Source organism: Trichomycterus rosablanca, chromosome 2 (assembly GCF_030014385.1).
Source record: "Trichomycterus rosablanca isolate fTriRos1 chromosome 2, fTriRos1.hap1, whole genome shotgun sequence".
Lineage (NCBI taxonomy): Eukaryota > Metazoa > Chordata > Actinopteri > Siluriformes > Trichomycteridae > Trichomycterus > Trichomycterus rosablanca.
In genome coordinates this window covers 46663659-46677352 of record NC_085989.1, presented here as the reverse complement: position 1 = coordinate 46677352, position 13694 = coordinate 46663659, and the positions used below count along the sequence as shown (strand labels likewise).

General features: G+C 41.4%; 1 protein-coding gene across 1 annotated transcript in view; it reads right to left on the bottom strand.

The window, feature by feature from the left end:
- Window positions 1-13694, bottom strand: part of LOC134334237 (protein shisa-6-like) — a 189978-nt gene that overhangs the window by 154278 nt on the left and 22006 nt on the right. The window lies entirely within an intron of this gene.

The following is a 13694-nucleotide window of genomic DNA, read 5'->3' as shown; positions in this document are numbered from 1 at the left end:
TGAATAGAAGAATTTTGAATTGAATGCGTTGAGCAACGGGAAGCCAATGAAGTTTTTGTAGAACAGGTGTAATATGATCACGGGAGCGAGTATGAGTAAGGAGGCGAGCAGCTGAATTCTGGATATACTGAAGTTTTTTTAGGATTTTGTTAGATGTACCATAAAGGATGCTATTGCAATAATCAATTCTGGATGTAATAAAAGCATGAATCAAGGTTTCGGCGGCAGAAAAGGAGAGTGATGGACGTAGACGTGCTATGTTTTTTAGATGAAAGAAAGCAGTTTTGGTGATGTGATTTACATGGCGGTCAAAAGAGAGGTTGCTATCAAAAATTACACCAAGATTTCGGATGTTAGAAGACGGAGACAAAGTGTCATTATCAATGGTAATTTGAAAATTTTTTGTGGTTTTTGCCAGGGTTGTAGGACCTACGATGATCATATCTGATTTTTCACAGTTTAATTTGAGGAAATTAGCTTTCATCCACAATTTCATTTCAGTGATGCAATTTGTCAGAGTGGAGTGAAGTTCAGTATTAATGGATTTGGAGGAGATGTAAAGCTGAATATCATCAGCATAGCAGTGGAAATGTAAACCATGCCGACGTATGATGTCACCAAGGGGGAGCATATAAAGAATAAACAAAAGGTAATATAATAATAATATATTATACAACATTTAGTTCCGACCTTACAATCTGATTGGTTGAGAAGCGCTCTAATCGTGCTGATATTTGTGATAACAGCACAGCCTTTTCACACCATAATTGTATTACTACGCTGACACGTTGCCATTAATGACAAGCTTCATGCACATAAACGCGCACGCAGGCGACACAGACTTTTTCCTGATCGCGTTTTAAATCCGTTGTCTGATATACAATCTAGCGCACTGTGTAGGGAACATAAATCAATTGTCTAATTCACTATCTAGTGCACTATGTAGGGAACATAAATCCACGATCTGATACACAATCTAGTGCACTATGTAGGGAACATAAATCCATGATCTGATACACAATCTAGTGCACTATGTAGGGAATATTAATGTGTTTGTAACGTGAACAGTTAGCTTAATAGCCCAGTTAGCAGCTCATAAAAGTTCTGTTATCACCCATATCCTTTGGTGTGTGTGAGAGGTTTTTTATTTCTTTTTTTCTCTTTTGAGGTTCTTGCCTTCTTCTTCTTCTTGTTCTTACCTCCCTAAAATGAGTTTTTGCACCTGCTTTGTAGTGTTAAACTTTATATTCGTTGTGGAACTACTTTTTGGCGGAAGGTATTGTCAATATTAAAGCATATTTAATATGAAATTCAGGGCTTCTTTGATTTATTTTCTTTCTTTATTTTGTAAAAACTGTTGTATAAAAGCAATAGAACACTTGAGGTCGTGTGTTATCGCGAATAACATCACGGCTGTAATAATCTACTAGCCTTCGGCTCGTGCCTGCGACCAAATCACAGTGATGTTATTCGCGATAACACACTCCCTCTCGTGTTCTATTGCTTAAATATATATATATACAGTGTATCACAAAAGTGAGTACACCCCTCACATTTCTGCAGATATTTAAGTATATCTTTTCATGGGACAACACTGACAAAATGACACTTTGACACAATGAAAAGTAGTCTGTGTGCAGCTTACATAACAGTGTAAATTTATTCTTCCCTCAAAATAACTCAATATACAGCCATTAATGTCTAAACCACCGGCAACAAAAGTGAGTACACCCCTAAGAGACTACACCCCTAAATGTCCAAATTGAGCCCTGCTTGTCATTTTCCCTCCAAAATGTCATGTGATTTGTCAGTGTTACTAGGTCTCAGGTGTGCATAGGGAGCAGGTGTGTTCAATTTATTAGTACAGCTCTCACACTCTCTCATACTGGTCACTGAAAGTTCCAACATGGCACCTCATGGCAAAGAACTCTCTGAGGATCTTAAAAGACGAATTGTTGCGCTACATGAAGATGGCCAAGGCTACAAGAAGATTGCCAACACCCTGAAACTGAGCTGCAGCACAGTGGCCAAGATCATCCAGCGTTTTAAAAGAGCAGGGTCCACTCAGAACAGACCTCGCGTTGGTCGTCCAAAGAAGCTGAGTGCACGTGCTCAGCGTCACATCCAACTGCTGTCTTTGAAAGATAGGCGCAGGAGTGCTGTCAGCATTGCTGCAGAGATTGAAAAGGTGGGGGGTCAGCCTGTCAGTGCTCAGACCATACGCCGCACACTACATCAAATTGGTCTGCATGGCTGTCACCCCAGAAGGAAGCCTCTTCTGAAGTCTCTACACAAGAAAGCCCGCAAACAGTTTGCTGAAGACATGTCAACAAAGGACATGGATTACTGGAACCATGTCCTATGGTCTGATGAGACCAATATTAATTTGTTTGGTTCAGATGGTCTCAAGCATGTGTGGCGGCAATCAGGTGAGGAGTACAAAGATAAGTGTGTCATGCCTACAGTCAAGCATGGTGGTGGGAATGCCATGGTCTGGGGCTGCATGAGTGCAGCAGGTGTTGGGGAGTTACATTTCATTGAGGGACACATGAACTCCAATATGTACTGTGAAATACTGAAGCAGAGCATGATCCCCTCCCTCCGGAAACTGGGTCGCAGGGCAGTGTTCCAGCATGATAATGACCCCAAACACACCTCTAAGACGACCACTGCTTTATTGAAGAGGCTCAGGGTAAAGGTGATGGACTGGCCAAGCATGTCTACAGACCTAAACCCAATAGAACATCTTTGGGGCATCCTCAAACGGAAGGTGGAGGAGCGCAAAGTCTCGAATATCCGCCAGCCGCCTGATGTCGTCATGGAGGAGTGGAAAAGCATTCCAGTGGCAACCTGTGAAGCTCTGGTAAACTCCATGCCCAGGAGAGTTAAGGCAGTTCTGGGAAATAATGGTGGCCACACAAAATATTGACACTTCAGGAACTTTCACTAAGGGGTGTACTCACTTTTGTTGCCGGTGGTTTAGACATTAATGGCTGTATATTGAGTTATTTTGAGGGAAGAATAAATTTACACTGTTATATAAGCTGCACACAGACTACTTTTCATTGTGTCAAAGTGTCATTTTGTCAGTGTTGTCCCATGAAAAGATATACTTAAATATCTGCAGAAATGTGAGGGGTGTACTCACTTTTGTGATACACTGTATATATGAAATTTGTTGAGGGGGGCCCAATTATTATTTTTTTTGCACTGGGGCCTGTGAGCTTGTAGTTACGCCACTGGCCTGAAATGTCTCGTTTAAATGCTTTGAATTGAAACAGTCACTTGTTTGAACAGACACCTTTCTAATGTTCATACCCAGGAATGAAAAGTTTAATTTTGGTCTATAATTCTCCAGAACTGAAGGGTCAAGATTACTCCTCTTTAGAAAAGGCCTGATAACAGCGGTTTTAAAGCTCTGGAGGTAAATGTCTTGTTGAAGTGACTGATTAACAAGGTCCAGAACATCCCTAGAGTACAATGAACCTAAATACTGGTTTAAAATGCTTGAACTGTGTTTCAGTGAAACCATTTTATTTCTACTTTAATCAGTTAAATAAAGATCCAAGAAATTTAACAAATCCTTCGTTTAACTGATTCTTCTTTTTACTACATTTTGCACAATGTCCAGACTTTTTTGGAAATGTTTTCATACAGGCTCATATCAAATTATAGAACGTGTTTGCAATCATAGCTGCTAAAACTGGCGTAACCGTTTATTAACTTAGGAAGGCAATAACTCTTTTCCAGGGTCGACAGAGGATTTGTTACAGAAATAAAACAACTGTTGTGCTTTTACTCGAGTAGCTTAAAGTTTTATGCTGCATTTAATGAAAGAGTTTAGTGTGACAAATATGCCGTTACAGAGGCAATCACAAGAGGGTAATTACCACCACCGCTACTGTGCCCGGGTGGTACAGTGATAAATTACACTAGCTCACTACTGCTAGGGTCCAGAGTTCGAATTCCTCAGCGGTGCTACAGGCCAGCCGGGCATCTACATACAGACGTGATTGGCTTTGTGGGGTCTGTCCAGTGTGTGCTACTGCATTGTGCCCAGTGATTCCTGGATTCTCACCAAGACCCTGACAGTTACCACATATAGTAGGCACATGAGAGGTAGACTGAGCTATAACACACTGCAACACAGTACAGTAACCAATACTCTGAACACACACACACAGTGAGGTAAAACTAGGTGACCTCAATTCATAAGTTTTTCAGATCTAACTATGTAGAACGGTTCTAATCTGGACTCTAATGTATCTGCAGAGAGTGCAGAAATGCCAACGCAAGTCCAGTCACCCTGACTTACTAAAACCAAGGGTGTGGAGGAGAAATGAATGCTGGGGGATCAAACTTACAACCCCAAATCAGAAAAAGTTGAGACGGCATGGAAAATGCAAATAATATAAAAACACAGAGTTTCTTACATTTACTTTGACTTTTATTTGATGTCAGACAGGATAAACCTGAGATATTTCATGTTTTATCTGCTCAAATTCATTTCATTTATTAATAAACATCCATTCCTGCATTTCAGGTCTGCAACACATTCCAAAAAAAGTTGGGACGGTAAAGCATTTACCACTTTGTAATGTTGCCATTCCTTTTCACCACACTTAAAAGACGTTTTGGCACCGAGGAGACCAAGTGATTTAGTGTTTCAGCTTTTATTTTGTCCCATTCTTTCTGCAAACACGTCTTAAGATGTGCAGCAGTACGGGGTCGTCATTGTTGCATTTTTCGGTTCAAAATTCTTCACACATTCTCTACTGGGGACAGGTCAGGACTGCAGACAGACCAGTCCAGTACCCTCTTCTTCCGCAGCCATGCCTTTGTAATGTGTGCAGCATGTGGTTTTGCATCATCTTGCTGAAAAATACATGGATGTTTCTGGAAAAGACGACGTCTTGAGGGCAGCATACGTTGCTCTAAGCTCTCAATGTACTTTTCTGCATTAATGCTGCATCACAGAAGTGTAAATGACCTTTGCCAAGGGCACTGACACAGCCCCATACCATGACAGACCCTGGCTTTTGGACTTGTCACTGATAACAGTCTGGATGGTCCTTTTCATCTTTGGTCTGGAGCACACGGTGTCCATTCTTTTCAAAAAAGACCTGGAATTCTGATTCATCTGACCACAATACACGTTTCCACTGTGTGGTGGTCCATCCTAGATGCCTCTGAGCCCAAAAAAGTCAATGGTGCTTCTGGACATGGTTAACAATCATAACATTTTTTGCACAGTAAAGTTTTAAGTGGCGTTTGTGCATGTAACTCTGTATTGTAGTGTTTGCCAAAGTAATCCTTCACCCATGTGGTTATATCAGCTATTGTTGAGTGGTGGTTCTTGATGCAGTGCCATCTGAAGGATCAAAGATCATCGGCGTTCAGCTTAAGCTTGCACCCTTGGCCTTTACGCACTGAAATTCCTCCTGATTTCTTGAATTGTTTAATGATATGGAATGTGTTGCAGGCCTGAAATGCAGGAATGGATGTTTATTAACAAATGAAATGAAGGTGACCAAACAAAACATGAAATATCTTGGTTTCATCCTGTCTGCAATCAAATAAAAGTCAAAGTAAATGTAAGGAACACTGCATTTTTATTTTATTTTCCATACTGTCCCAACTTTTTCTGATTTGGGGTTGTAATAATAAAAGAGTCTGTTGCCCCATGTTTGTGTATTTCACTCCATCTGACCCCCAACAAGAAAAGTTTGGACACCCCTGATCTAGCTCATCCTTCACGACCGTTACATGAAGGTTTTGTGCCCTCGAGGCCACGCTGGTTTCACAGAACGAGGCCTGAAATGGTGTCTTAAGTGTGTCAAAGTCAGCGAGAGAGACTTTGGGACAACATATAAATAGTTTTCCCCTTGCATAAGGAGGCCTGTTTTAACAGAACTTGTGCTGGAACGTAAGTGACCTGGTTTCTTTGGCCCAGTTGGCCGAGAGAGAGAGAGAGAGAGAGAGAGATGAAGTGAGCGAGATGAAGTGAGTGAGATGAAGCGAGTGAGAACTCCACTTTTCTGCATTTAGCTTCATACAGAGACTCGGCAGGACTCACGTAATCACTGTAAGTCTTTTTCCTGCCAGGCTGCACAAATGAGAGAGCGTCACTCCCAAAAGTTTCAGAGTTTCGCTTGACCTCGCAAACTTTAAAGGAGCACAAAGTGCTCCACATCTCCACGCCTTACATTAAGCACCTGATTAGTGTTCCTAGATTATTTTGTACTGTCGGGTGGCATTGGTGCAGCACAGCTTCACGGACCTGGGTTTGATCCTGGCCTACATTAACCCTTATCCATCCAGTAAAAAGAAGTTCCAATAAATAATTAAAATGCAGTCAATATGTACACTTTATTGCCAAAAGTACTCGCTCGTCTGCTCTCACATGCATATGAACTTGAGTGACGTCCCATTCTTAATCCATAGGGTTTAATATGATGTCGGCCCACCCTTTGCAGCTATAACAGCTTCAGCTCTTCTGAGACGGCTTTCCACAAGGTTTAGGAGTGTGTTTATGGGAATTTTTGACCATTCTTCCAGAAACGCATTTGTGAGGTCAGACACTGATGTTGGACAAGAGGTCCTGGCTTGCAGTCTCCACTCTAATTCATCCCAAAGGTGTTCTATAGGGTTGAGGTCAGGACTCTGTGCAGGCCAGTCAAGTTCTTCCACACCAAACTCGCTCATCCATGTCTTTATGGAACCACTGGTGCGCAGTCATGTTGGAACAGGAAGGGGCCATCCCCAAACTGTTCCCACAAAGTTAAGAGCATGAAATTGTCCAAAATCTCTTGGTATGCTGAAGCATTAAGAGTTCCTTTCACTGGAACTAAGGGGCCAAGCCCAACTCCTGAAAAACAACCACACACCATAATACCCCCTCCACCAAACTTGGCACAATGCAGTTAGACAAGTACCGTTCTCCTGGCAAACCCAGACTCGTCCATCGGATTGCCAGACGGAGAAGCGTGATTCGTCACTCCAGAGAACACGTCTCCACTGCACCAGAGTCCAGTGGCGGCGTGCTTTACACCACTGCATCCGACGCTTTGCATTGCGCTTGGTGATGTAAGGCTTGGATGCAGCTGCACGGCCATGGAAACCCTGTCCATGAAGCTCTACACACTGTTCTTCAGCTAATCTGAAGGCCACATGAGGTTTGGAGGTCTGTAGTGATCGACTCTGGAGAAAGTTGGTGACCTCTGCACGCTATGTGCCTCAGCATCCGCTGACCCGCTCTGTAATTTTACATGACTACTACTTGGTGGCTGAGTTGCTGTCGTTCCCAATCGCTTCCACTTTGTTATAATACCGCTGACAGTCGACTGTGGAATATTTAGTAGGGAGGAAATGTCATGACTAGACTTGTTGCACAGGTGGCATCCTATCACAATAACACGCTGGAATTCACTGAGCTCCTGAGAGCGACTCATTCTTTCACTAATGTTTGTAGAAGCAGTCTGCATGCCTGGGTGCTTGGTTTTATACACTTCAGTATGGACCTGTGGATTAATTTGTAGGGAGTTCCGCCCACGGGACCTTAAAAATGACCAGTCTGTATCAAGTATACCATATTTTCTCTTTATCTTCCTTAGTTTACTCTCAGATATTCGGTCATCAGCAGTTGAATTGGCCACTCTAAATTGCCCCTTGGTGTACATAAGTAAGCCAATTCACCTCAAAACCTGCCGTGTTCTGCCCAGTACGTCTCAACCGTCTTAGTACTTAAAAAACTGAAGACTATTCTTCTTAAAATGGATTGAACTAGAACTGAACCTAGGTTCTTGGAGCTGTGCCACTAACTGTTCTGCCAATCCGCAGCCCTCCAGTGCAAAAAGTATTATTTAATCATTTTACAGAGTGCACTCTTGTCCTGTTGCCAACACTGGCAACCCAGGATAGACTCGGGACATGACATGACTCTCAAATTGACTCAGCAGGTACAGGCATAGCTCCAAGGACCCAGGTTCATTCCATGCCCAGGTAGTGGACAAAATAAGCAAACTATGATTTGCCATTGTCAAGGAGAAACACCGGTTTTAATACCTGTCTGAGTGCCATTTGGCGATGCTTTGTGGTGGGGTGAAACAAAAGAGGTCCAGATCTACCAAAAGAAGGACCGAGTAAACTCCACTACATCGAGAACAACAACCGTAATTCCCTGCATACAGTCATTAAGGTCCTTTGTCCCCAGAGTCATAAGGCTCTACAACTTCACCGGGCAGGCGCGGCGGGCGGTAACCAAAGACTGAGGGTCCTACATGTAGCCATAGGTATATACACAGATCAGCCATAACATTAAAACCACCTGCTTGTTTCTACACTCACTGTCTTTTTATCAGCTCCACTTACCATATAGAAGCACTTTGTAGTTCTACAGTTACTGACTGTAGTCCATCTGTTTTTCTACATGCTTTATTAACCCTTTCATGCTGTTCTTTAATGGTCAGGACCCCCACAAGACCACTACAGGTCCTGACCATTGAAAAACAGGGTTAAAGCAGGTTAAAAAAGTATGTAGAGAAACAGATGGACTACAGTCAGTAATTGTAGAACTACAAAGTGCTTCTATATGGTAGGTGGAGCTGATTAAATGGACAGTGAGTGTAGAAACAAGAAGGTGGTTTTAATGTTATGGCTGATCAGTGTGTGTGTGTGTGTGTATATATATATACAGTATATATATATACACACACACACATATATACAGTATATATATATATATATACGTGTATATATATAGATATATATATATATACTGTATATACAGTATATATATATATATATATATATATATATATATATATATACAGTACAGGCCAAAAGTTTGGACACACCAGCCAAAAGTTTGGACACACCTTCTCTTCAATGTTTTTTCTTGATTATTTTTATTTTCTACATTGTAGATTAATACTGAAGACATACAAACTATGAAGAATTATGTAGTGAACCAAAAAGTGTTAAACAAACCAGAATATGTTTTATATTTTACCAACTCTACCTCTGCACAACACAACTGATGGTCTCAAACACATTAAAAAAGCAACAAATTCCAAAAATTCACTCTAGACAAGGCACAAACATTCATTGAAAACCATTCTATATATATACAGTACAGGCCAAAAGTTTGGACACACCTTCTCATTCCTGTGGTTTTTCTTAATTTTGTTTTAAATTTTCTACATTGTAGATTAATACTAAAGACATCCAAACTATGAAGGAACACACATGGAATTATGTAGTAAACAAAAAAGTGTTAAACAAACCAGAATATGTTTTATATTTTAGATTCTTCAAAGTAGCCATCTTTTGCTTTAATGACAGATTTGCACACTCTTTGAAATTTTCTCAACCAGCTTTATTAGGTTTCCACCTGGAATGGTTTTCAATGAATGTTTGTGCCTTGTCTAGAGTGAATTTTTGGAATTTGTTGCTTTTTTAATGTGTTTGAGACCATCAGTTGGGTTGTGCAGAGGTAGAGTTGGTAAAATATAAAACATATTCTGGTTTGTTTAACACTTTTTGGTTCACTACATAATTCTTCATAGTTTGGATGTCTTCAGTATTAATCTACAATGTAGAAAATAAAAATAATCAAGAAAAAACATTGAAGAGAAGGTGTGTCCAAACTTTTGGCTGGTGTGTCCAAACTTTTGGCCTGTACTGTATATATATATATACAGGGTTGGACAAAATAACTGAAACACCTGTCATTTTAGTGTGGGAGGTTTCATGGCTAAATTGGACCAGTCTGGTGGCCAATCTTCATTAATTGCACATTGCACCAGTAGGAGCAGAGTGTGAAGGTTCAATTAGCAGGGTAAGAGCACAGTTTTGCTCAAAATATTGCAATGCACACAACATTATGGGTGACATACCAGAGTTCAAAAGAGGACAAATTGTTGGTGCACGTCTTGCTGGCGCATCTGTGACCAAGACAGCAAGTCTTTGTGATGTATCAAGAGCCACGATATCCAGGGTAATGTCAGCATACCACCAAGAAGGACAAACCACATCCAACAGGATTAACTGTGGACGCAAGAGGAAGCTGTCTGAAAGGGATGTTCGGGTGCTAACCCGGATTGTATCCAAAAAACATAAAACCACGGCTGCCCAAATCACGGCAGAATTAAATGTGCACCTCAACTCTCCTGTTTCCACCAGAACTGTCCGTCGGGAGCTCCACAGGGTCAATATACACGGCCGGGCTGCTATAGCCAAACCTTTGGTCACTCGTGCCAATGCCAAACGTCGGTTTCAATGGTGCAAGGAGCGCAAATCTTGGGCTGTGGACAATGTGAAACATGTATTGTTCTCTGATGAGTCCACCTTTACTGTTTTCCCCACATCCGGGAGAGTTACGGTGTGGAGAAGCCCCAAAGAAGCGTACCACCCAGACTGTTGCATGCCCAGAGTGAAGCATGGGGGTGGATCAGTGATGGTTTGGGCTGCCATATCATGGCATTCCCTTGGCCCAATACTTGTGCTAGATGGGCGCGTCACTGCCAAGGACTACCGAACCATTCTGGAGGACCATGTGCATCCAATGGCGGTGCCATGTATCAGGATGACAATGCACCAATACACACAGCAAGACTGGTGAAAGATTGGTTTGATGAACATGAAAGTGAAGTTCAACATCTCCCATGGCCTGCACAGTCACCAGATCTAAATATTATTGAGCCACTTTGGGGTGTTTTGGAGAAGCGAGTCAGGAAACGTTTTCCTCCACCAGCATCACGTAGTGACCTGGCCACTATCCTGCAAGAAGAATGGCTTAAAATCCCTCTGACCACTGTGCAGGACTTGTATATGTCATTTCCAAGACAAATTGACGCTGTATTGGCCGCAAAAGGAGGCCCTACACCATACTAATAAATTATTGTGGTCTAAAACCAGGTGTTTCAGTTATTTTGTCCAACCCCTGTATATATACTGTATATATACTGTATATATATATACACATACTGTATATAAAGTGGGGCTGAAAAGTATTTAGTCAGCCACTTATTGTGCAGGTTCTCCTACTTAGAAAGATGAGAGAGGTCTGTAATTTTCATCATACGTACACTTCAACTATGAGAGACAAAATGAGAAAAAAAAATCCAGGAAATCACATTGTAGGATTTTTAAAGAATTTATTTGTAAATTATGGTGGAAAATAAGTATTTGGTCACCCACAAACAAGCAAGATTTCTGGCTCTCACAGACCTGTAACTTCTTCTTTAAGTAGCTCTTCTGTCCTCCACTCGTTACCTGTATTAATGGCACCTGTTTGACCTCGTTATCTGTATAAAAGACACCTGTCCACAGCCTCAAACAGTCAGACTCCAAAGTCAACCATGGCCAAGACCGAAGAGCTGTCGAAGGACACCATGAAGAAAATGGTAGACCTGCACCAGGCTGGGAAGAGTGAATCTACAATAGGCAAGCAGGTTGGTGTGAATAAATCAACTGTGGGAGCAATTGTAAGTAAATGGAAGACATACAAGACCATTGATAATCTCCCTCAATCTGGGGCCCCACGCAAGATCTCATCCCGTGGGGTCAAAATGATCATGAGAACGGTGAGCAAATATCCCAGAACTACACGGAGGGACCTGATGAATGACCTGCAGAGAGCTGGGACCAAAGTAACAAAGGCTACCATCAGTAACACACTACGCAGAGAGGGACTTAAATCCTGCAGTGCCAGGCGTGTCCCCCTGCTTAAGCCAGTACATGTCCAGGCCCGTCTGAAGTTTGCCAGAGAGCATATGGATGATCCAGAAGAGGATTGGGAGAATATCATGTGGTCAGATTAAACCAAAATGGAACTTTTTAGTAAAAACTCAACTCATCGTGTTTGGAGGAAGAAGAATGCTGAGTTGCATCCCAAGAACACCATACCTACTGTGAAGCATGGGGGTGGAAACATCATGCTTTGGGGCTGTTTTTCTGCAAAGGGGACAGGACGACTGATCTGTGTTAAGGGAAGAATGAACGGGGCCATGTATCGTAAGATTTTAAGCCAAAACCTGCTTCCATCAGTGAGAGCATTGGGCAACGGGCAACGAAGGAGTGGCTCTGTAAAAAGCATTTCAAGGTCCTGGAGTGGCCTAGCCAGTCTCCAGACCTCAACCCCATAGAAAATTTGTGGAGGGAGTTGAAAGTCCGTGTTGCCCAGCGACAGCCCCAAAGCACCACTGCTCTAGAGGAGATCTGCATGGAGGAATGGGCCAAAATACCAGCTACAGTGTGTGCAAACCTGGTGAAGACTTACAGGAAACGTTTGACCTCTGTCATTGCCAACAAAGGTTATGTTACAAAGTATTGAGTTAAACTTTTGTTATTGACCAAATACTTATTTTCCACCATAATTTACAAATAAATTCTTTAAAAATCCTACAATGTGATTTCCTGGATTTTTTTTTCTCATTTTGTCTCTCATAGTTGAAGTGTACCTATGATGAAAATTACAGACCTCTCTCATCTTTCTAAGTAGGAGAACTTGCACAATCAGTGGCTGACTAAATACTTTTTGGCCCCACTGTACATATATATTTGGCTATATTGACCCAAATCATTGTGCAATAATTGTCACATATGTCACATTTATTCATTCATTCATTCACTCTGCACTGTACAGACTTGTGTGTGTGTGTGTGTGACTTGCCAGTCTTCACAGTGTTGGTTGCTACAATCATCCATTAAATATAAATATAAATATAAATATAAATATAAATATATAAATATAAATAAATTAAATATACAGCAAAACCAAATACTGTAGTATAGAACTGTTGAAATAAATGTGACACACATCAAGGCAAACACAGCCCCCGACATTCCAGCTTCAGCTGGGCGAAGTAATCGATCAATACGGAAACATGAGTGCCCCCCCCCCTGCTGAGGCGAAACTCCACAGCGCAGTCACTCCACTCCTCACCAGCCGCTCGGTTCATTTCAAAAGACAGTAAACAGCAGCATGGCATTTTGCAAATGCCAACCAATAATGAGAGGTGACGGAAGTCCAGGGAGCCTGTATTTGCATGGTATTTGTTTTTGAGTTCAGTAAATTTAAAAGAGAGCACAGAGTGTGGTTTTTATTCACTTGTTTTAATTAGTAATATGAGTCGGCGCATAAAAACTGACCCATGATTTAAAAAGGTGTATGTGGATAAAACAAATGTATTTTTATATGGTAAAAAAGTGACAAATTTGCATTCTTATTTTCAGAAAGACGTTGAGTAAACACATTAAAAAGCAGAATCTGTGATGTGTTAATTCTCTTGAATCTTTATTTAACTGATAGAATTTGAATGTTTTCATTGATAAACCTCACTGTAGTTTGTTTTCTGCAACACACTCCAAAAAAGTTGGGACAGAGGGAGAATAATAATAAAATATTGATGAAATATTGAAGTTACAGTGTTTTAAAATCTTCCACAATGAGCAGGTGAGTTTGTTACAGCTGAGAAAGTTACAGGGTCTGTCTGAAAACCTAGTGAGCTGCCTTGCTGCCTACTTCCTACCTTGGCAGCTGCCTCAGTTGAGTGGATTCTAAGAAGACATTGAACTCATAAGGCATATTATAAATAGGGCTTTTCCACCAAAAGAACTCTGGTTCTTGAACCGGTTCTGTTCAGGTTTCTTCTAACCTTGGTGTTTTGTAAAGAACCGACCCGAGTTTCCAC